This window comes from Misgurnus anguillicaudatus, chromosome 16, assembly GCF_027580225.2.
Source record: "Misgurnus anguillicaudatus chromosome 16, ASM2758022v2, whole genome shotgun sequence".
NCBI lineage: Eukaryota > Metazoa > Chordata > Actinopteri > Cypriniformes > Cobitidae > Misgurnus > Misgurnus anguillicaudatus.
The window spans coordinates 9,324,354-9,348,674 of record NC_073352.2 but is presented as its reverse complement, the minus strand read 5'-3'; positions in this window follow the sequence as shown (position 1 = coordinate 9,348,674).

Below are 24,321 nucleotides of genomic sequence, written 5' to 3'. Positions count from 1 at the left end.
GGCAATCGCTACTTCCGTTTAATGGCGACTTTAAACCTATTGTTTTGTGTCAGGATGCTGACAAAAAAAATACAAATTTCCACAGGAAACCTAGGAAAAATGTGGATTGTTAAAATTAGAAGGGACCTAATTTGAGATGAGAAGAGTACATACCGTATTTTCTGGACTATAAGTTGCACTTTTTTTCAAAGTTTGGCTGGTCTTGCCACTTATAGTCAGGTGCGACTTGTAAGTCAGTATGAACTTTTGACATATATGAACCAAGAGACAACAGCCGCTATATGCTGCTCCTGTATTTATGTAATTCAATGAATTCAATGATGTGGCGAGCCTGCAAACTTGATGCTTGTTGGCTTGTTCTGTTCATTTAGCCTATTCAGCCTTCCAGGTATGTTCTGTACTGTATGCTATTGTGTTTCTTGTTTGTATTACGTTAACATACGTACACCTATTCAGCCATTTTCTAAATAAATGAGACGTATAGTCCACTGCGACGTCATGACGCATTTTTGATTGATGTGACTGATACTCCGTAGCGACTCATAGTCCAGAAAATACGGTAATATCTGTTTTAGATATTAGCCTGTTGGCTAATTTCCATTGTTGTAAGCATGTTTACTTTTCTTTAAAACACCAATATAGTGCAACAATACAATATTTTATGACAACAACTAAGTATACATCTCTAGTTTGTATAGACCATACAAAAAAGGATGTCCCATGAATTTTCTCAGTTTTTTCAAGACATAATAATTGACTTAATAATTGTGATAACAAGCTATTTACTTGATAGTTCCAAGTATTGTTACTGGTAAAACCCCATATGAACCCCCAAAGTTGTGTACAAATGTTATATAGTTATATACTCACCTAAAGGATGATAAGGAACACCTGTTCAATTTCTCATTAATGTAATTATCTAATCAACCAATCACATGGCAGTTGCTTCAATGCATTTAGGGGTGTGGTACTGGTCAAAACAATCTCCTGAACTCCAAACTGAATGTCAGAATGGGAAAGAAAGTTGATTTAAGCAATTTTGAGCGTGGCATGTTTGTTGGTGCCAGACGGGCCGGTCTAAGTATTTCACAATCTGCTCAGTTACTGGGATTTTCACGCACAACTATTTCTAGGGTTTACAAAGAATGGTGTGAAAAGGGAAAAACATCCAGTATGCGGCAGTCCTGTGGGCGAAAATGCCTTGTTGATGCTAGAGGTCAGAGGAGTCAGACCGACTGATTCAAGCTGATAGAAGAGGAACTTTGACTGAAATAACCACTCGTTACAACAGAGGTATGCAGCAAAGCATTTGTGAAGTCACAACACGCACAACCTAGAGGCGGATGGGCAACAACAGCAGAAGACCCCACCGGGTACCACTCATCTCCACTACAAATAAGAAAAAGAGGCTACAATTTGCATGAGCTCACCAAAATTGGACAATTGAAGACTGGAAAAATGTTGCCTGGTCTGATGAGTCTCGATTTCTGTTGAGACATTCAGATGGTAGAGTCAGATTTTGGTTTAAACAGAATAAGAACATGGATCCATCATGCCTTGTTACCACGGTGCAGGCTGGTGGTGTAATGGTGTGTGGGATGTTTTCTTGGCACACTTTAGGCCCCTAAGTGCCAATTGGGCATCGTTTAAATGCCACGGCCTACCTGAGCATTGTTTCTGACCATGTCCATCCCTTTATGACCACCGTGTACCCATCCTCTGATGGCTACTTCCAGCAGTATAATGCACCATGTCACAAAGCTCAAATCATTTCAAATTGGTTTCTTGAACATGAGTTTACTCTACTAAAATGGCCCCCACAGTCACCAGATCTATTAGCCAACAGGCTAATAATAAAACAGATTTTATGTACACATTGCGCTGCTCTTATCTCAAAATTAGGTCATATGTCCCTTCTCATTTTAACAATCCATGATTTATGAGGTTCTTTGTCCTGTGGAAATTTGTAAAATTATGTATTTTCTGTGTTTTGATGGCTGAATCCTGGTACAAAACGATAGTTTTTAAACGCACAGTCTAGATGCCCTTCCCTCACAGCCTTGTTTTGGTATCAATATGGCGCGGACTGATAATGGCGTATGTGACATAATCATGACTTGATGAGTGGTATGTATTACTGAAAGGACACAAAGGCGGCATTAACTTGTGCAGCCATGAACTTTATGGCAGCCCTGCAATCGCTGATGTTTACATTCACTTCAGGCTATTACCAGAACCTTCCCGTTTAATCTTGACAAACTGCTCATCGTTAAGAAGGGTTTAAGACACCAGCTTCAATATTTGACCACAGTTTTATGATAGAAATCTGACAGGGACAGTCATAATTTAATTTTTGTCTGGAGTAGGCTACAGACCAAATATGCTAAATCAAAACAGAACTTATTGATGTATAAAATGTAACGAGACACATATCTGTTTAATCGTGTCTGCTTTAATTGATTTATATTCAAGAGGCTACTATAAACCACATCCATTAGGGCTTTTAGTCTAAAAGTGGCCACATTTAGAGGACACATTTACATAACCTTCCTTTATAGGGAATTATCATTTATGTTCGTTTACTACAAAATGATGCTTTTTGATTAGGGTTCAGCACTCTACCGGTTCTCTCTGTTATATTCATATGCAAAACCTGCTGCTGAAGTGAGACACCAATGAGGTCATCAATATCCACTCTGTGCCAAATATTATAACAATAGATTTTTATGTTTATAGTATGAGTACAATGCCAGTGTAGCTTTTTGATTCAAATATACTATTACAAATATTATATTTTCATAACCAAATTATATAATTTATATTTCTTCAATCTAGTGTTTGTAAAAAGCGATACACAAATAAACCCGAGTTCAATGCAGTGACTCAAATTCAACTGCAATGTGAATGTAACCTCTATATCTCAGAAGCTAGTGAGCTATTAGTGTAGATGAGAACCTGAAATGACCATTGGCTTAAACACTAACACTCCTGAGATAGCAAATATAGTGATGGCACAGCTCCAATACAGAGGTTAATGCCATGCTCTAGTGAAACACGCACGCACACACACACACACACACACACACACACACACACACACACACACACTTTGTTTTGTGAATTCAGACCCTATTTTTGTTCAATGCTGCTGAATCACATGGTTTAACTCATGCTGGCAAGTAATTGTGAAGTGCTTAAATGAATCATTTACCTAAATGAAAACTCTTATAAACCCTTATGCCATCCCAGATGTATTATTCACTTGAACACACAAATAGATTTGTACAGTATTAAATGCCATAATCTTCCTTTCTTATAAAGTACTTAAAATGTTAAAGCTCCAAAAAGCACAAAGGTCTATCATTAGTTTAATCCAAATGTCTCTAGTGGGCTAATATCTGTCTCCTGAGGTGAAACCGTACATTTGTGGATAAAACGTTTCTTATTTTTAGCTAGTTTATTAAAATTAAAACCTAAACCAACGCATATCAGCTAAATTCTAATGTGATCTTATGAGAATATGTGTGTATTTTTACCTAAAATGCATGTACTTACGTTTTAACTCTTTCTCCACCATTTACGAGTTATCTCAATTAGGAGAAAACATTTGAATAAAAAAAATTCTGAATAATTTTATGTTAATCTGCAATACCGCGACTTACCCAATTTATGAAAAAACTGAAGCCAAAATAGTTATTACTAATTTTAGACTCTGTGTATGTTTTGATAATCATTTTGAATCTGATCTTTAAAGGGACACTCCACTTTTTTGAAAAATAGACTCATTTTCCAGCTCCCCTGTTTTGGAATCCATTCAGCTGATCTCCGGGTCTGGCAGTACCACTTTTAGCATAGCTTAGCATAATCCACTGAATCTGATTAGACCATTAGCATCGCGCTCAAAAATTTTCCAAAGAGTTTCAATACTATTTAAAACTTGACTCTTCTGTAGTTATATCGTGTACTAAGACCGACAAAAAATTAAAAGATTTTCTAGGAACTATACTCTCTTTCTGTCGTAATAATTGAGGACTTTGCTGCCGTACCATGGCTGCAGCAGGTGCAATGATATTACGCACTACCGAAAATAGTTCCCAGCTATTGAAAGTGGGACTATTTTCGGGCGCTGCGTAATATCATTGCGCCTCCTGCATCCACAGTACGGCAGCAAAGTCAATATCAGCCTAGAAAATTGCAACTTTTAATTTTCATTCGATCTTAGTAGATGATACAGAAGAGTCAAGTTTTAAATAGGAAAAATATTGAAATGCTAATTGCTGCTAATGGTCTAATAAGATTCAATGGATTGTGCTAAGCTATTCTAAAAGTGATACCGCCAGACCCAGAGATTGGCTGAATAGATTCCAAAATGGTAAAACTCAAATGTTTAACTCTAGGAGAGCTGGAAAATTAGCATATGTAAAAAAGTGGAGTGTCGCTTTAACAAAATTCCTTCACAAAAATGCAATTATTTCAGCTTTTTTATTTCAGCAAAAAAAAAATTATATATGCATTTTCTGCATATATATTTTAAGAAAAATACCCATATTTAAGAGTTTATAAGCAGAGAAAAATATAGATAGGATGACACGTTTTCCCTGTTTTGTTTATTTGTTTGTTTGTTTAATAGCAAAGGGTCTGTTCTTTCATTTGATATATTTGTATGTTTATATATTTTTAGAAGAAAATTTTCCTGGAAGGCATTTTGTGAAACTTTTGTGAAAATCAAAAAAATGCTGGCGGGCAACTTTTCAAAAAATGGCTGGTGAGGAATGAGTTAATACACACTGAAACATATAATATTGACATGTTAACAGGACTAATACATCAATTATTTACGTATTAACAGCTTTACAGAGGTACAAATTTGTACGTATTCCTATTTATAAATAATAAAATCACGGGCATTGGCTTTTTTAAACGAATACATTACATATTTTTTTTACAATGGTTTGGGTTTAGGGTAAGGTTTGGGGTAGGGTTAGTGTGGTAACATTATCGATAAAATGGTTGAAGGGAGATTATACAGCAATCTTTATGTTATGAAAGATTTGTAAATTATATACGTTTTGTAGCTGTAAAAATGTATATTGCTACGATTAAATTATGCAAATATGTCTGCATTGTACATTCAGCATCTATTAACGTTTTGTGTTTTTAAAAGTAACAAATACTACATATTAACAGTGAGACCAGGCTGTAAATTTAAATGGCAGCACATAGATAACTTCATATCTCTTTGGTTCTTACATGTCTTGGGTAAATGGTGCATAAGACACACAATGATGTTCAGACACGCAACATACTCACCAATCAATAAAGACAACCCTTTATAAACTCTCTGCCACTTTTTTAAATGAAACAAAGAGAAGAGTACCTCCACCTTTTTCAATGTATTAAAAAACAGATCCATGCAGCCTTCATATTTTTGAGCTTCTATATGTTCCTTCAGCTCAATGGTTGGAAACGTATGTTAACAACCCAAACGTTATGGGTTTGATCCCAAGAAACATACAGTATACTAGAATGCAATTTGGATAAAAGCTTCTCCCAAATGCACAAATATAAATAGCTGATTTGATAGCTTAGCCACATGCTAACCTTACAGTCAGCTGTGTGCATTCGTTTAGTCTTTTGCCTTAATCCTTTTAGTTACTGTTAACAAAGTTGCTGCCTATGCAAAGTGTTTCCCATCAGTTACTTAATTGGTTCATTGGTTTACATGCCTATATGCATAAGCTTGCAAATTAGTCGGCTAGGTTTTGAGACACAACCAAAGTAGATGTAGATTTTGTCTTACAGCTGTATACCTCCATCATACTAAGTCAGTCACAATGCACACAGCATTTCAAACATTGCCACACTGTCATAGTCTCCAATTCATCTAACCTACATTGCCTCGTATCCCTCCAGCAATTGCAACTTACTTTCAGATCGTGCCTTCAAACTTGAGATGAACATCATCATGATGTCCAATTGATGGATGCACTCCACCGCAATTCAGCCATTTTAGAGCCGCTGATAGCCCACGCATCTTGTTGAGAGATGCATTATGGGTCTTGGTGCCCTTGAATGGTCCAGCTGCATGTTAATGCTGATAGATGAGCTGACATTGATGATACTCAAAGCCTGTCCGTCAAGATAGCGCCCACTGGCATCTGAGATGACCTTATGTTTGTTTACAAACTTGAATGTTTAATCTCCATTTTGGGCGGATACTTATTTTATTAAGTACTTCTTGCATGCAAAGCATTAGCATCCATCACTTAAGCAACTTGAGTGACTTTCTTAAAGGTGAATCAATATGCAAAGTAGTTAAGCTGTAAGCTTTCCGCAGGTTTATTCACACCAGGGCATAAGGGAGGGGTGTTTAGAAACCAACGCTATCTCATGGCAATTAATATGTATTTTAAGAGGTGGCTAATTCGTTTTAATTCCTACGACCACATTTGTAAACTTTTGTACGATTTGCCTTGACCCCTGTGACATTGGGGTAAGGGATTTTAATCATTATCGTATGTTTTTGATTGATTAACTTCATACAAATTAGCCAAATATATACAAATTTTCGTAAAATCATAAAACAATAGTGGCACAGAAATGTCACATCCAAAGACATCCCATATTAAAAAAATGGTTTTCAAGAAGTACATGCATTGTGCCATATATGTTTTTTTATTTTTTTATAATTTCATAGCTTGTCAGATAACCAGTGAAACCACAAGACACAAATGCTCAGCATGCACCATCTTAATTACTCATAATGATTGCTTGTTTTTTTGAGCAACTCAAAGGAATACTTTAATGAGACGAGTTAAGCATATAAACACCGCTTCATTTTAACTCTGCCTCTCACAGATAGAGGTTTCTTACATAGCTGTCACTGCAAGTGATTTTAGCATCTCCAAAACTAAGAGAACAAAACCCTGGACCTTTCTGACCCTGTAGTTAAAACCGCATCCCATTAGAGGTTCTGCCAGAGGATGTTTGTACCGTCTTCACAAGGACCAAGTGCCTCTCAAACTCAAGCTTCTTTCAATTAGCTCCCTAAATAAAAGTGCATCCTTGTTGCATTCATCAAAACTGAAAGATGTCAAAGCTTGTGTGATTAAATGAAAATGAGTAAATGGCTTCCTCTGTCTTCTTTAGTTAGGTGCGCCATTAACAGCAGAATTCAGATTTTTTGAAATTTTATTATGACATAAATCATAAATGAACAGAAGTAGGACAGAAACGCCCTCAGGGTAAAAGTCCCATTTGTTTATTTCCTCCCAGATTACTAAATAGCTACAAAACAAAGAACAGTTTCATAAATGCCAGTCTTTCACTATGCATTGCAAAACATGATTTTTAAATGCAGCATGAGGTTTAAACCACTTGGTTTTGCAAGTCAATTCAACATTCAGTTTGTGAAATTGTTTAACTTAATTGTTAAGTAAATCATTTTTACACTATTTACACAGTAAAAATTGCAACACAAATCAACATATATTTTTATGTTACTTTGGACCCTATCATACACCTTGTGCAATGCAGCGCAAAGCGTGATGCAAGTCTTTTTTGCTAGTTTCAGCCTGATGCAGATATAATTTTTACAGCATATCGTCGCTGTCCGATGAAAACCATGTATGTCCATTTTGCAGATTTTTTTATTTTTTCAAAGGATTGAATGTCCAGGTTCATTTCCGTATACAGTATGCTTCACATATCTAAATGGCCAATGAAAAGTTGTGAAATCATGTCATCTGATTTTCACGTATGGGTGATTCTCACGAAAACTTGGTTTTAAAAATGTCAAGCATGAAAATGTAAAAATTGCTTAAATTTACTTTTTTTCCCACTAGACATTGAAAAACAAATTCTGGAGTAAATTGGAACATTAATTTAAAAACTTTTACTTATCATTTAACACTTTTTGTAACATAATTTAAAAAATTTGTCCTAAAAAATCTCATTACCGCAACAGTCAGAAAACATCAACACTGACATATTTTCAAAATGACATGAGAAACCTAAAAGAACATAATTTGGAGATTCTGCACATGCATTTAAATCAAAGTATTATGCTTCTATTAATTAAATTAACATTTAATAAGCATCTGTTGCAGTAATGATAATCAAAATGTCATGTAAGCATTCTGACAAGACAATATTTCAAATTAACTGTAAAAAAATGATCTTACCTGGTAGCCATCTTGAAGTAACTGGTCCATGTGCTTGGTCACTCAAAATCAACTTTATTAAAATTCTGTATGTGTGCTTAAACTGTTCTCAAAAAGTGTTGCGGAGGATGAGAACATCAGGCATGGACACATCATTTTCCTAATTTTTCTTCATTATTATTATACATGAATATTCAGTAAATATTTTTTCTGTCATCTAAAGTAGTCTAGCAAAACATCCATTTATTTTTTTTCTTAATATTTTTGTGTTAATTTGATTAAATTACAACATAACGCAAGTTCAAGCCCAGACGGACACATTGCGGTAATGAGAATTTCAGCAGAAAATGAGATAAAATTTACAATTATAAATTCTTATGTTAAAATCACACATTTTGCAAGGTAGAACACAGTATTGTGTTAATTCTGATGCTTTTTAATGTTACTTTATTACACATTTTAAAGCTAAAATCATTAGTGCCGTGGTGTTTCAATGGTTTCGTGAGAATCACCCGTATATCCATTTGGTGTCAAAGCTGTCAATCACACCACGTTTCTCCCACCTTGTGGAAGCATCTCGCCGGTCTCGTGAAGTTTCATCGAAGCTCAGCACTGGATAGCTGAATAAACATAGCCTGGTGAGACGATTCACGCCTTTACATGCGTACTTTTCCCCTGCGGATTGGATCACAGATCGGAGTACACCACCCCCTTCAATACGATCCAAATTTGCATCCGATCGTCCTCAATCGTATTGATTAAGGTGTTTACATGAAGGCTTTTTAATACAATCGAGCCATCACTAACGGATTATTTGGTTGCATGTAAACGTACCTACTGACTTTCCTTCATCGAGGTAAACGTTCCCCCTGACGCCAGATGTACGTTTAGGAGTGACAACATTACGGTAGGAATGTGCAAATAAAGTATCTGTCTAGCAATACCATGTCAGTGTATTGATTCATTGTCCCTTCATAGTTTGCAAGAGACATTTAATAAATGTATAATTAATATTAAATAAACTAATCGTATTTAATAAACTAAGACATAGGCTATTTAATAAACTGGGCGTATTCATCTGTCAATATGAAACGCAACTTGGCCATTCTAATTAATGATCGGAAGAACGCGTATCGACCACCGTTACTGTAAAATATGCACGTATATCCATTTAAACTCAATTTTGGTCAAATGTGGATTATATCATTACATTGGCAAGAATATGGTTACATGTAAAGATGCCCATACCAAGACAACGCTACATTCAACTGCTTTTGAAATACGGTGGTTTTTTCACTTCCTGAAAAGTAACCATTTTGGACATACGTGAGTTTCATCGGGCAGCGACGATATGCACTTGCACCTATTTCTGCACCCATGGGGGTGCTGGACTGAAAACGAGGTGTGTTCAGGCACATTGTTGGCGCGTTGCTATTTTGAAGCATTACATAGACTACGCGTCATTGATCAACTAAAACCTGGTGGCACAATATTGTTTTTGTTATTTAATGAGCATATTAGTAATATGCGCCTATAAACAGGATGTGCTCAAGGCGCGCAACAACACACAAACGTTTTTAAATGTGAAAAATTAAAGGAACAAAATATTAATGAATGCTATTGTGTCTCTTGGACATAAATGAGGACTGATTACAGGACTTTAAAAGTGTTCCTGGTGAGTTTTATGGTAATCTTTAATACCGTGATTATCTACTAGTTGGCCAATTTATAAAAAAACTGAAACAAACATTGTTTTTATGTTTATATACTTTTAGAAAAAAAAATCCTGGATAGGAAATTTGTGAAACTTTTATGAAAATTAAAAAAAAAAATGCTGGCGGGCAACTTAAAAAAAAATCTGTCAGGGAATGAGTTGCTAATATGTAATATTGGATTTATTTAGATTTTTTAAATGTATATGATGACTTTGTACCTTTGGATATGATAAGATGAGAACTGTTTTTAAAGGGGCCATGTCACAAGACTTTTTAAGATGTCAAATAAATCTTTGGTGTCCCCAGGCCACATATGTGAAGTTTTAGCTCAAAATATCATATAAATAATTTATTATAGCATGTTGAAATTGCCACTTTGTAGGTGTGTGCAAAAATGTGCCGTTTTGGGTGTGTCCTTTAAAATGCAAATGAGCTGATGAAATTCAAACACTGATCACAATGATGGTGGTTTGTTGCAATTAAAACTCAATTGTGCTTTTCTCTGCACTAAATGGCAGTGCTGTGGTTGAATAGTGCAGATGAAGGGGTCGTATTATTATAATAAGAGCTCCGTATGACATCATAAGGAGAGCCAAATTTCAACAAACTATTTTTTCATGTGCTTGTAGAGAATGGTTTACCAAAACTAAGTTACTGGGTTGATCTTTTTCACATTTTCTAGGTTGATAGAAGCACTGGGGACCCAATTATAGCACCTAAACAGGGAAAAAGGCAGATTTTCATGCCATGGCCCCTTTAAGTAATATTTTTCAAAACACTCAGGGACATCTGACATCTTTTGTTTGTACACAAATAAAGTTTTTACTTTATGCAAACCTTTTTTTTTGCATATTGGTAAAATTATTGCCATAAAAAATGAATGAGATTGCAGTGATCAGGCATTATACTTTATCAACAATTAAAACACTGCTTATTTTACTTATTACCCCATTACTGAAATAACGAATTTGAAAGATAACCAAAGCATTAATTACAAAATTAAACATTTCAATAAATAAAATTAAAAATGTTTTAACATCAATCTTAAACTGGTGGCTCTGTTTAATTTTTTTTATGCTTTTGACTCCACCATGTAAGTAGGGAATCCACCTTGGCGTGAGCACAACTTTAAAGGGGATGATACTCATTGGTTTATTGAACGTTATGCCCAAAACACACTCATTACAGGAATAGGAACAACTCTTTTAGACTGTGTGCCAGGCGCATAGACCATTTTCCCTTTGTTAAACTATTAAAACTGGATTTGGACACGCCCGTTTAGACTATGCACTGTGCGCTTTAGACCATGTGGTTAGATGGGTAAAATAGGGCCTTAAAATTTTGAAATGTAAGTTTTAATAATTTAAACTAGTTTTTTTAAGTTATGTCAACTTATTACAGGTAAAACTTAAAATACTAGGTTTCTGCATTTTTCCCCCTGAAATTATGACATACAATATACTATTTCTATATGAGAGTAGGGTTGAGTGGGCAAAATATTTAGATGTGATCTAGCTTGAACTCTTAACAAGTGTCCCTATAAGCCGACAGCTCTGTTGTTGTCAAAACATGTGCACAGCCCACTACACTACAGCTCAGACATCATAAACTTGGATGGATCTGTTATCTCGAGATAACAGATCCATTCAAGTTTGTTGGTTTCATTCAGGCTCATAAATCAATAGTTTTCAGTGACTTTTAAAGTGGCCTTAAGTGTAACTTTAAAAAACACAAAAGCTTTAAGTTTCCTAACAGTCATGCACCTGAACAGATTCTGCATAATTGCCACTTATCTTTATATATTTTGTGTCTGAGTCACCAGTGAATCAATTTCACTTTATTCTAAACTCTGCTTTGAATACACATCTGTCCATTTAATGTTGCTTTAATATTAGTACTCTTCTAAAGCATTAACTGCTTTTCATGCGTAACAAAACCTGAGAACAAAGCTCTTATTACACATTGAATGATTTTTTTTGTGAATAGTTGTGCATGCAGTATACAGATATAAATTAAGAACAAGCAGCGATGAAAGGGCCCTCGCACACATGGCCACCGGCAGCCGATGGCATTGGGAAAGCAGTGAACAGTGGGTGAAATGTATTTAAGTGTGTAAATATAGGAACAATATGGCAATGGTAGTTTGATGTGCTACACCTCCTGTTGGCAGCAGGGGGAGCAATAACTAAAACTGAATAGTGGCACATAAATGCCTTCAGTTCTAGACTCTTATCAAACATTTACTAGAGCACAAGATTGAACACTGTGGGGTGGTTTCCCAGATAGGGATTATCTTAAACCAAGACTAGGCCTCAATTTTATTAGTAAATATAACTAGTTTTAACAAACATGCCTTACTACAAACATTACTGGTGTGCATTCTGGGGCAAAACAAAGGGCACTGATGTATTTTAAGGTATGTCAGTGCAAGTTGTTTTCGGTTTGGACAGCTTATATTTATTTTAGTCTGTGACTAGTCTAATCCCTGTCTGGGAAACCACCCCTGTATGTTTAAGCTAATGTAAACATGCCTGTAATGCCATAAGCATGTAACATTACAATTGTATAGATTTTACAATGCATACAGTACATTATTGATTTGTTTACTTTTAAACAATTTTTAGTTTTTTTTAGGGATGGCTGTCCACATAATTTTGCAAGTAATTTGCAAGTAAAGTGTTTGTTTAGACTGCATGGTCCACACTGGTCTGTCTACTGGACACTGGTTGTCATAGAAATGATGAAGGCATCTGCAATGAGAGACAGAAGCTTTCTGTGTGGAAAGAGCTAGAGGACAAAAAAGTTTGCATCTGCCCATGCGCATCATAACCAACCTATCCACCAACTCATTCAACTGTCCAGTCTATCCAAACTGAAAGATATTTTAAAGCACATATAAATGTTTGCATCAGGTCTGTAAAAATAGGAGTTGTGCTGTCCAGGGTGGGGTGTTAAGAGTTAACAAATGCTATCCCAGGTGAAAAAAAGTGCACTAAAATACACTTTAAGTACAATTAGATACTTAAATGTACTATTTTCGCACACTAATTCACTCACAGACACAATAATGATGATTACTGTTTTTGTCTTACCGAATGTATTATCCTGTTAGCAATAACCTGCCCACGCTGAATGATGCACCTTATATGATAACTGTCCGTTTAGATGCTGGTCACCCAGTGTTGCCAGATATTAGTACAAAAAAACAAACTAAAACAATAGGTCCATAAAGAACATATAAGTTCAAACCTTGTCTTTCACAAATAAATCATAGAAATCGCTAACACTAACCTTCACTTTATCATCACTTTATAAATATCCCAAAGTGTCACATTAATTGCTAAAACACTATGTCTAAAGAAGATTTTTATCAATGGGATCTGGAAACATGTAAATTCTGCACCCACACCCTCAATCTCCCTTATTTTACTCTAAACTATACACCAAACTGTCCAAACTTATTAAAGTATATACAATGTCTAATTAGTCATTCAAAAGAAATTAAAATGTGATTTTTATATGAAAAATGTATAGAGGTCTGGACCTTGATGACCTCATGGCTGGCTACTGCCATGATCATAGCATCTTGCATTGGTCTTACTTATTTCACAAATGACGAATAAACTACACTGTAAAAAGTAAAAGTTGGATCAACTTTTATATATATAATTTTTTTTCACTTTAAGTGAACAATTTAAGTTGACAATGTTTAAATATTTTAGGTGTTACCATTTTTTCACCTTAAAATTGTCACTTTAAGTGAGAAAATGTCAGTTTATAAAAAGGCTGTCAAAACCTTCAATTCGACCTCCCATCTGAGCGCAGAGACAAATAGGGTCTCTGGCAAAATTCACTCGGGAGTGGCAGTACGATCGGGACGCTCAAAAAGGCGAGACAAAGCATTTGGTTTAGAACCTGGACAATAGGATAGAGTAAAATTAAAACGACCGAAAAAAAGAGCCCACAGAGCCTGCCTGGAGTTCAGTCTTTTGGCAGTTCTAATATATTCAAGGTTCTTATGATCAGTCCAAACGATAAAAGGTACACCTGACCCTTCTAACCAGTGACGCCATTCTTCCAATGCAAGTTTGACCGCCAACAACTCTCTATTGCCAATGTCATAATTAACTTCCGCAGGAGACAGACAGATGGGAATAAAACGCGCAAGGATGGACCTTCCCGTCTGAGGATGTTCGCTGCGAAAGAACTGCTCCTACCCCCACCTCTGACGCTAGACAAATCCACTGCTTCCCCCTGAAAAACAGACTCAGAAACAGTGAGACAAACAGACAATAGACAAACAGACAATGGTCTGTTACCGGGTAGTGTGGATGTGATGTTCGGTACTGCCACAGTACAAACACAGTCCCAGGGATCTCCGCCTGTTCCTCTCCTCCCGGGAAAGCCGAGCTCGCCCCACCTGTATGGGTTCAGGATCTCCAGGTGGGCTGACCGCAGCCTCAGGACACGGTAGACGAGCCTCCGATCTCGTCGTGATAACTGCTCTCCCCCTGCATTTGGCGGCTTGGTCGAGACGGTTGTCAACTCTGATAGCGAGGTTGATTAAACCTTTGAGAGAGGTGGGAAGTTCAACAGCGTGAATCTCCTGCTGGATGCGGTCAGCCAACCCATGCAGGAAGTGATCCCACTGTGCCTCTTCGTTCCACTTACACTCCGCCGCCAGGGTACGGAACTCGATTGCATAATCTGATACGGACCTGTCCTCTCGGCGAAGATCAGTGAGTCGTCTCGCCGTCTCCTTCCTGTGACGGAGCGATCAAAGACGCGTTTCATCTCTTCAGAGTGGCGTGGAACAAAGCACAGCAGATGTCCTGGTTCTACCACACCGCCGTCCCCCAGAGGGCAGCCTTCCCTGTCAATAGTGAAAGCACGAAAGCTACCTTCATCTCTTTCGTGGTGAAGGTGCGGGGCTGAAGAGCGAAATGTAGGGAACAGTGAGACAAAAAAGTGATACAAAAGTTTGGCTCACTCGCATTCCGGAGTCGGGAGACGTGACTCAAACTGCGAATTCCCCCTGGGAACGATCGGCGGCGTGGGTGGCACAGTGGGTGGTGGTTGATGTTGTGCCTGATGAGCGAGCTCGGACACCTTCGTCACCATTGCTTGGAAGGCTCGAGCCATCTCATCTATAGCCTTGTCCTGACGATCCATATGACTGATGGCTCTCTGTATAAATTCCTCCAGATGAGATGAGGAGCGATCGCCTACTGCTTCCATGATGGTCAGATCCTTCTGTCACGACTCGTATAAAGAAGAGGAAGCAAATGCAGGAAATATGAGAAGGTTTATTTACACAAGTAAATACGCAATGAGAAATGACAGCGCTGATGAGTCCAGAGTGTTGCAATGGTGACCGAAGGACTACGGTGATGTGAGAAGTGCTGGATGGTGAAATCGATGATGAATGTGAAGATGGTCAATTGCTGAAAACCAGGAACAGACCGGAACATCCACACGAAGACGACAACACGAACACTAATCCAGACACAGGAACAAAACACGGTAAACGAGTAGAGCTGCCAACATTGAGTGGTGATGATGATCAGCTGGAGCGAGACAATTAACACACAGGTGACTGGAATGATCCTGATGAGCACATGGAAACAGGCGTGAGTACAAACACAAATACAACACATGACACAGAGGAATTTCCTACCGTGACAACTTATTTTTATGTGTTACCAATCAACCCAGTATCACGAAATTACGCACATTTAGACATCTAATTTTGTAAGGTCTTTTCCGTGACACTGACACGTTTTTTTCTGACTTTTTTGCGTGAACATGCCACGTATTTCTGTTACTCAACTGTTTTGTCCTATTTTCTTACAATTGTCACTTTGGTTTAGGGTTAGATTTACATAAAATGACATCCTTACCCAAACCCAACTCTAAACCTAATGCCAGGCAACAATGGTTTAAAAATCATCAAATGTAAAAAATAAATCATGAAAAAGGTATAAACCAATACTTAAAGTGACATCCTAAAGCAAACACCAAATTTAACCCTAAACCGATGCGAAAATGGTTTGAAAATAGAACAAAACAGTTCAGTAACAAATACGTGACAGTGACACATAAACAGAAATATGTGACATGTTCATGCAAAAGGCGGAAAAACGTGTCAGTGTCACGGAAAAGATTTCGTGATACGTGGTTGCACCAATTGAAGTTAGTTTTTTTTTTTTTAATAGAGCAGCTTTTACTTTTTATAGTGTACCAGGAATCCAGTCTATCCAAACTGAGAAACATTTTAATTTTTAAAAATGTTTGTATTAGGTCTGTAAAAAACAGGACTTCAAAGTGTCAAAGAAAATGCCCAAGTCAAACCCGTCCAGAAATCTACTTTTGCTTCTTGTCTCTAGAACAAAACCAAATTGATCAAATTGGTTTTTGAAAAAAACTTCATAAACTGTTTTAATCTGAAATCTTAAACTGCAGAGGTAATTACAGAAGCGTGTTGATATTTGATTGCTTTACACGCTTAAGATTCTGAGACTCAAGAACTGTGAATTGGTTTCTGACAAAACTTTAAGGTGACTGATTAGTGGACCTGGGGCTCCCCATTGATTTTATAATTATGTGAAGTTTTACAGCAAATAGCTCTCAGTAAGAGAAGAAGGTTATGTGCGGACACAATGTTACAGTACATGTGTGAATTCAGTTCTTCGATGATGTTTGTCAATAGTTTCAATTATTTTAGAAGATAAGACCAACATGACATTCAATTCCCCAAACCTGGTTTAAGTTAGACCAGCAAATCCATCCTGCGACAAGCATCTGAAATACAACACACGAGGTCGCTTGTTAAAACAAATTAATAACAATGCCAAACTACCAAAATCTATTTCTTTGTAACAAAATTGCTATATGAAGCAAAGACAACTGAGACTTAATGTTGAGTCAGTGTTGTAACTAATCATAATTATAATCAGGGAGCGATTTGCCGAGGGGGTGCGTGGGATTTCCCCCTTTCTGGTCAATGTATTCCTGCCTCTGCTTAATTACTTTTTTTACTAAATTTACCCCCCCCCCTCAAAGTGATCAGTACTACTACACTAGTGGCGAGACGTATCACAAAACTTATCACGGATCCGTGGTTTGATTAAAGTCAATTTTATTTTAAAATGCACTACTTTGGCTGGCTCTGATATAGCTGCCGCACAGCCTCTCTGTATTCACCACTCTGCAGACTTGCTCAATGTTCCGCCCACGGCGCTATCTGATTGGTTACACACCCGGGCCGGATTCACAAAACATTCTTAAGAAGAAACATTTTCTTAACTGCCATTTTTATCTTAAATTCAAGCTTAAGAAAAAAGTTAAGAATATTTTGTATTCTCAAAAAAGTTTCTTAAGAAAGTTCTTATTTTTTCCCTTAAAGGAATATTCCATTTTCTTAAAAGAAAAATCCAGATAATTTACTCACCACCATGTTATCCAAAGTGTTGATGTTTTTCTTTCTTCAGTCGAGAAGAAATTATGTTTTTTGAGGAAAACATTGCAGGATATTTCTCATTTTAATTGACTTTAATAGAAACCAACAATTATGTTTTTTGAGGAAAACATTGCAGGATATTTCTCATTTTAATTGACTTTAGTAGAAACCAACAATTAACACTTAACACGTAACAGTTTTTTTTTCAACGGAGTTTCAAAGGACTATAAACAATCCCAAACGAGGCATAAGTGTCTTATCTAGCAAAACGATTGTCATTTTTGACAAGAAAAAGAACAAATATACACTTTTAAAGCACAACTTCTCGTATAAAAGTTACCAATTTGTACCTGGTCTGACCCCCTCCCAACCCATGCACACACATAGATGATTCAACCATCGGTCGACTATGGAAAGATTCGACAATTCTGATTCGAATATGTAAATCCTTAGTCGAGGTCACCCCTAGTGGACAGAGACGCATTCATTTTTTTCTCTTTCGCGTAGGTTATGTTTTGAAAGGCAATGTCCTGTAGCTCAGGCATGTTCCCACTTTTTAACAGGCCCAACTTTTAGTATATCCTAATTTTGTCAAGAATTATAAAAAAAACGTCAATAAGTTCATAATTTGTGCTAAAATAGTCTAAATGTTTAGTTTTAAAACCATTTTATAAAGCTCGTTATATTTTGATGTTTCTCCGCAAGTTTAGCAGACAGTGAGGTTCGGGTTTGTTCTGATCAGAGCTTGTGAGCGGAGAGCGCATTTCTGAATATTAGAAATATTTTAAATTAATATATATAAATAGGCCTATTATAATTTATTTTGTTAGGTCGGACAATGATTACCAAATTTCTCTCTCATATTGCTCCTCATAACCACTGAAAAGGGTCAAAAAATCTAACCAAAAGTCAAATTATTATGGACGGAAGTTAAAAGTGGTGGGTAGTACAAAATGACTCATGACGAAATCAACGCCTAAGAAAACACCCCCCCCCCCTCTGTTTTTTTTCACAAATCGCACCCTGATTATAATTAATCTTAAAAATAAAGGAACTATCAAAGGTTCATTGCAGTGAGAGTGGTGGAGCCACTCAAAGTGCTTTTTTCAATGTTCAGAAGCGCAACACATTTTTTATAACAAATATTAAGATAATAGGTTGGAAGGGTGTGTGTAGTATTTGTCTTTTTTGTGGACTGAATGAAGTCTATGTTTATAGATTTGCCTTCATTCTTCTGCTTGCACTGTTTTTACAACAAAACTCAACACCATGTTTTTGTACTTGAAGTGATCATGCTGACGAGATTCTCTGCGTTGGACATTTCTTTAACAAGTTAAATAAATTTACTGATTATTTTGTTATCTTTATAAAGTATTATTTAAATGTGGACTTTTCAACTGTTTCCAGTTTGTCTGAAACCAGAATGATATTATCAGTATTATTTTGAACCTGAAGAGCTTGACTTTTCCAATTAGAGTCATGAGTATGTTATTAAATGAGACTGACAGCATTGATTTGCCACTGTCTAATCATGACAAGCTGCCAAAAAAAAAAAAAAATAACAGTGCACCTCCACAGCCTCAAGCCATTAACATTATTATAGCCATTCATTTATTTCTCCAAGCTGTGGCTTCTAACCTACTGGCAAAGTTACAAATAAATAAATAAGGTAAATACATTTTCCCACAACAATAATAACAACAACGATTCAAATCTGTTGTCTTGGTTTTGTGCAATCGGCTGATACTGGCCTATTTTTTTTTTAAGAAAAAGATTCATGAAGTAAAACAACAGATGTGTACTTTTGAGAATTGTAAATTATATGCTGGTTTGACCTCCATCTCACTGTGCTGCTGTCTCATATTTTCCAGTTAAATATACAGCACTGCTTGAGTTCGGACAAAACACACAAACACTATGGGATGAATTTAATTTTCAATGCTAGAGCTACTATTATATTCATTCCAGTTTTTTAATCATATTGGAGTAAAAAACAAACAAAAACTTGACTTAAATGTTTAAAAACTTAAATATTAAAGGTGCTCTAAGCGAACTCACGTGTTTTAGACCATAAAACATTTTTTTGTTACATACAGCAAACATCTCCTCACTATCTGCTTGCTGCCTGTCCGCTGATCAAACTGTAAAAACGCGATCTCTGTGGACAGCCTAGGCTCCACAAACTGCAATAAAAACAAAGTGGCCAAACCTACCATCAGAAAGGATAACAAAGTGTTCCAGCCAATTAACGACAAGAAGGATTTGGGGGTGAGGGTTGGGCGCATTCATGAAAGCACGGAAGGGAGGGGAGGAGTTAGCAACACTCCATTTGTTTAAAAAACAGTTCAAACATCAACAAAAAGTAACGTCACACAGATTCGCTTAGAGCACCTTTAAGTGATTGTTGTACTTTGCAGCATTCAACAAGATGATAATTAATATTACTATTATTTTTTGATTATTAATAATCATTATAATAATAATAAGTATGTATTATTTATAATATAACAACAACAACAGCAATAATATAAAATATTATATTTAATATATTATTATTATTATTATTATTAAGTTATTATTATTATTATTATTATTATTATTACTAAGCATAGGTAAGGATGCTATAAGGTTCACTAATTTAAAGTGAAGTATGCTCAGTGTCTTTCTCTGTATAGTGGAAATCTATTACTGTTAATGTATGGATCTTTATGTCTACAGCATCTTTCAGTTTGCCGTATATCTGGTTGCCATAGCAACAACGTCACATGCTGTTCACTATCATCCTCTCAGTGCAAACTGCTTCTTCCTTAGAGATACTTTAATAAAGAAAATGAAACAATGATGATCTGAATGAAAGTTGTTCATGCCAGTAAGATGTTTTGGTGTCTTTGCAAATATTTGTTTTTTGTCACTCTGGGAGGCAAGTCAATAACGATCATTAAAGATCACACAGTTAAAGATACCGACAGCTAAGACAAGCTGCACTATATAGCACATGAATTTAAGCACATGAATGGTTTGTCGTGTTTCAATTAATTTTAAAAGTGTAATTGTAAATTCACATGTTCTGAATATTGTTCTTAATGTTTGCATGTAATGCTTTATTTATACTATTCTATACCCGAACTATAAAAGATTCAGTAAATGGTACATAATATTTCATGCTGGAATAAAATAGTTTTACTTACAGTTTTGATTAATAATCGTAGCCGCCTTCACCTTGTTACAAAGCCATTTTTTCATCTAATATTATTGGAAACATAAAACGACCTGTCATAGATGGAGTGAAATTAATGGGCTATATTACTATGAATTGTAAATAAGATTACTGAAATTCATTTTGTGCTTGCCTCTCACTTTTTGCTCTCCGAATTAATCTTCGCTATCAATGACAAACCAAACTGATTATTGATACCTGGGTCAGAATATTAAAATGCCTGTGAAAATTTTGTTATTTATGAACCTTCTATTCAGAAAGAATCATAACTGTTATTATAGTGCATCCATCCACTCATCTCATTCATCTATCTATTAAAGAACTATAAAAACATTTTATGGAGGGCTTTTCAAGTCGACATTAATAATTTGTCTGGCCAAACTCATATGAAGTCATTATAGGGACAGCTTGACAAGTGTGTTGTGAGCTGAAGTACAACACTGCACAAACAATTATGTCCATTCCTCAAACTTTTCATTAGTTTCCTTACACAACATCACAGTAGACAGAAACAATAACACATTCCTGTGGCCTCGTGCCATCGTCTGCTTCATAGCCGTGACATTGCTTTGTTATCGTCTTCACCGGAGCTATAATGAATGCAGGACGTGCAGTGGTTTGGGACAATGTATGCCTGTGCTTTTCTAAGACACTTTGCTGATAATTAAAATGCCCTTTAAGTCAAATAGTGTCCTACATAACCCTTGGTGCTGTGATGTCATGGATGAAAAAGCATTTATTCATCAAAGCTCTCTTCGGCCCTCTGTTCTTGTTGGTTTTGGTTTGGACAAGAAATGAAAGAGGGAGCGCCCCAGTGACTTGGTTTTTGAAGCCATTAGGAGTCAGTGGTTCTCTGTATCTACTAGTATGAACTCTTAAAAAATAAATGTGTCATAGAAGAGCCATTGTGAATGCTTCCATAAAAAACCTTTAAAGGTCACATAGCACACGCTGTATATGCTCATCTCATGAGTACCTATAGAGTTGTATTACATATTCAAAGAGTCTTTAGTTTCATCAAGTTAGATCAGCTGTACCATTTCTTTTCGAATAAACCGACCCCTTGGAGGCGTGCCACGGACTGAGCGAGTCACCAGCAAGCAAATTATCCCACTATCCATGGACAGCTTATGATTCACTACATGTTCAATTTGTATATATTAAATGCCCTTGTGCACTGATTGCCAGCAAAACACAGACATTTCATGCAGTTTAAGGGGGCACTCACACTATCCAAACCCAGCGCTTATGTCCCCCCTACTCCCCCAGAAGCACGCACATGGTACAGAGCGATCACATCAATCAAACAAACCAGGCTTTGGGGGTCAAATGCACCCGGGCGCAGTTTGGTTTGGATAGCGTGAGTGCGCCCTAACTTACCATCTGCACTTATGACACGATTGGGACCACCCCATATTAACAAAATCCAGCGTTAAACAAACACAAACGCACAACACGGCTGCTACTGCGGATAAACAAACTTTATCCATTGTTTCCATAATGTTGGGTTTTTTGGGAAGCTGCACAAGCTTAAATTTCCCTCACCAACAACAACACACTTCTCTGGTGAAGCTGATTTCGTGTCAGCTCTTAGTTGGTGGGTGCGTGCACTATTCCAGTTAAAGTGCCCATATAAGGACTTTTATTGTACTTCTATAAACTAAATAGAGCAAAAAAGTTACGTATTAATCTTTCATATTCGAAAAAAAACTTTCAGAAAAATATACGAACCTTGGTGAAGTGCATTCGGCACAAAAGGTTATTTGCAGTCTAAAAGGTTCATCTGTTTATAAAGAGATAAGAAAGAAATGGTGCTTTAAAGGAATAGTCTACTCATTTTCAATATTAAAATATGTTATTACCTTAACTAAGAATTGTTGATACATCCCTCTATCATCTGTGTGCGTGCATGTAAGCGCTGGAGCGCGCTGCGACGCTTCGATAGCATTTAGCTTAGCCCCATTCATTCAATGGTACCATTTAGAGATAAAGTTAGAAGTGACCAAACACATCAACGTTTTTCCTATTTGGGACGAGTAGTTATACGAGCGGGTTTGGTGGTACAAAATAAAACGTAGCGCTTTTCTAAGCGGATTTAAAAGAGGAACTATATTGTATGGCATAATAGCACTTTTGGGAGTACTTCGACTCGGCGCAGTAACACCCTCCCTCTCCCATTATGAGAGTGAGAAGGGGAGCGGACTTTTCAGGCGAGTCGAAGTTATTTTGTACCACCAAACTTGCTCGTATAACTACTCGTCTTAAATAGGAAAAACGTTGATGTGTTTGGTCACTTCTAACTTTATCTCTAAATGGTACCATTGAATGAATAGGGCTAAGCTAAATGCTATTGAAGCGTCGCAGCGCGCTCCAGCGCTTACGTGCACGCACACAGATGATAGAGGGATGTATCAACATTTCTTAGTTAAGGTAATAACATATTTTAATATTGAACATGAGTAGACTATTCCTTTAAAGAACCTTTGACAAAATTTTTTTTTTTGAGGAAATGTCAGCGTAAGTTCTACCAGAAAGACTCTAATACCACATCATTAATTCATAAAATCGGCTTACCAATCACAGCTCAATGGCGACTATTTAAACGCTGAACTAACACTCTCTCCTGCTGCCTGTGGGTGTCGTAGCTAAAGTTCGCCTCCATCCTCCCCACCACCAGGTTGTTCCCTGTTATTTTGTCCGGGGGTAGGCTCTGCCCCTGCCTTCAACATCAGGCAGGATCTGCCGGACTACAGCTAGACCCGGACGAAAGGCGGGGCATACGCCAAAAGAATCTATTCGAGACTCGAGCATCTATTTAATTGAGACTGATTTGAATTTCTGTCTTTTAATTCAACATGGAATAAATGTCATTCAAACGTTCACTTGCCTTCTGAGTCTTTATGGTAGAATAAAAATGTCATGGTTGTTAAATCCGCTTTCTTATTCTTGGCTGTTTCTCAATTCCAAGAACGCGAAGAAAAGACTTGCGTTCTAGTGGAAGAAGGAACTCAGAAGGTCGTGAGAACACAGAACACATAGATTTGTGCGATCTTCCTGTTGGTCACCTGACCTCCACCATTGTTTTGCCACAATAACTTCTGGGGCGTAAAGTGTGCAAGTCTGCACTTGATGCATCCTCGATATCAAGAACACATCCGGGAATTTTCATGCATCCTCTGTACTTGTGTTCTTGAAAACTGGAATTGAACTTCCGCGGTTAATGATGGCGTAGAGCGAGAACACAAGGATGCAAGATCGCTGAAGAACGCATATTGAGAAACAGCCCTTGTCTGTGTCAGTATGTGTTTTCTTGTTTCACTCATTGCATTCACCTGTAATACCTGCTGATGTTATCAATCTTCTACTTCACACCAGCTGATCATCATTATCCCACACGCATATATATCTCTCATTCATTGTGTCTTCATCGAAATGTTATTCATGTTATCCATTGTCTGCATGTTTGCAGTTACCATTTGGATTTGTGTTCCTGTTGGCTACATGGATACTAGTGTGGATTTGATCTGCTCTCAGTTAAGAGTCACCTGATGACTACTTGATATCACCTTCCTCTGTGACCTGCTATATCTGATTTCTGTGACTAGTTCACACTCTAATAAATAGTTTTACTTGCATCTTGCGTCTGCTTCATTTTTACGTAACAAAAAAATGGTTCTTCTATAGCATCGCTGAAAACCTTTTAAGCTCCTTTATTTTTAAGAGTGTGGTTCCACCTGCCCCACACTTTTCTATAGAAGTCGTTGTACT